This window comes from Gekko japonicus, unplaced genomic scaffold (assembly GCF_001447785.1).
Source record: "Gekko japonicus isolate JY-2015 unplaced genomic scaffold, Gekko_japonicus_V1.1 scaffold2712, whole genome shotgun sequence".
Taxonomy (NCBI): domain Eukaryota; kingdom Metazoa; phylum Chordata; class Lepidosauria; order Squamata; family Gekkonidae; genus Gekko; species Gekko japonicus.
This window is the reverse complement of record NW_015169868.1, coordinates 109,639-111,738: the sequence shown is the minus strand read 5'-3', so window position 1 is coordinate 111,738 and position 2,100 is coordinate 109,639.

The window sequence follows — 2,100 nt, the reverse complement described above, 5'->3', positions numbered from 1 at the left end:
TCGGAATAGTTTGAAATAAAAACATCAAGCGTGGTAAAATATTCATTTTAACCACTGAAATTCATCCCAACAATGACAAATTCAAAGTATCCCATTTCTTTACATCTTGTTGCACCTTTTCCCATAGTTTTTCATAGTTGTTCTTAAACAAATCTATATTTTTCGTTGTCAAATCAACTCCTAAATATTTAACTTTTTTGACCACTTCACATTGTACCTTTTCTTGCAGTTCTTTTTGCCTTTGCTTTGTCATATTTTTACACAACATTTTTGTCTTTTTCTTATTAACGTAAAAACCGGCCAAGTCTCCAAAGTCCCCAAGTGGTGGTATCCTGAGTAAAACGGTTGTAATCGCTTTACCCCCCGTCTGATCGCTCTCCAACGTTGTACAGCCACTTTTCGCCCACCATTTTTTTTTTAGGTTGGCGATATGCGCTTGGGCGAAGCTTCGGCCCAGCGTTTGTTTAAAAAAGAAAAGAAAAGGTCCTTAGTTTAACGTTTCAGAGGCGTCCGGGACCTCAGGGAGGCCACTTTGCTCTTTAAACTTTAAAGGTAAGTCCTTTAAAGAAGATCGCCATTCTGTGGATGGCTGCCTATGCGCATGCGCAGATTGTGTTAAAAAAACCCAAACAAACTGGCAATGCCCGCTGTGTGTGAACGGGCATACAGCGATGGGCTCCGCAGACAGGAGGCAAGTGTGATCGTGTTTCAGCCGGCATAAACTGCACCGGTTCCAACCGGTACAGTTTATGCCGGCTGAAACACCCCGTCTGAACACACCCAGAGAGTGTTTAAAATGTGGAGTTGGCTGCCAGAGGACGTAGTCATGGCCACAGGAATAAACAGCTTTCAAAGAGGACTAGATAGACTCATGGACGGTAAGTCTAGCTACCAGCTATGGTGACTGAGGGGAACCTCCACATTCATAGTGCCCAGTGCCAGGAGGCAACATCAGGGGAAGGCCTCCCTGCCCTCTTGTTGCCCCTCCAGAGGGCTGGTTTGGCTACTGTGGGAGACCAGATGCTGGACTAGATGGACCACTGGACCGATCCAGCAAGACTCTTCAGATGTTCTTCCTACAGGGGTCCTGTCGCTGAGGCCACGATCCTCACAGTGATGTTTTTCCAGGTGCCCTTCGTCCCTCGTGGCCTTCTGGGTGTGAGCAGGCTGGTATGGGGGTGGGTGGGCACGAGGAGTTACCTTGTGCTGTGTGGTGTTTCCACCAACATCAGTGGCTTTGTTAGCCTCTCTGAGCCTCAGCAACTGGTTTGTTTGTTTTTTAAATCCCCTCTCCTCTGCTGGGGGGCCTCGGATACCCCCTAGCAGCCCTGGCCCCACACTGGCACTGGGTCAGGGTCTTAAGATGGGGCTGTGGTTGATTCCCACTCAGGTAGGAGTTACCCCCCCACACAAACACACCCATGCAACGACCTTTTCCACTTGTAGACAGAATCAAGGCTCTTTGCCTCCCCCCACAGAACTAAAACCACAAGCCACAGAACTCCAGTCCCATACATTTTTCCTTGCACTTAAAGCCACAGAGGATCCCTCCCTCCCACCCACCCCCAGTGACACAGCGGAGCAAAACAGATGCCTTTATACGGTTGCCAGCCTCCAGGTGGGGCCTGGAGATCTCCCAGGATTATAACTGATCGTCAAAGTATACAGAGAGGCTTTGGGGGGGGGGGGGTTTTCCTGTGGTCTCTCCCCTCCCCGCCCCCCGGATCCACACACACACACCACCAATGGTGCAGGAATTTCCCATCGCGGACTGGACGGCCCCCGCCGACTTGACAGCGGCAGCGTCTTTCTTTTTGCAGAATTAAAACGACCAGCAACTGAACGCCCGTTCCAGACACTGAACTTTCTTAGACTTAAAGACAATGATGCTCCCCCCCACCCCCCAATACACGTTTTATATAGTGGAGAAAAAACCGATGCTGAAACATCCGCCTTCCTCTCTTCTTCCAAGACCGAAGACTTCATCTTCCCCCCTTCCCCCCCGCATTGACTTACTTGCGAGTAAACCTCCCCCGGATCCGGCTGCGAAGAGGCTTTTCCCTGCTGCCAGCAAACAGCTCCGTCCCTTTAACCCTCGCA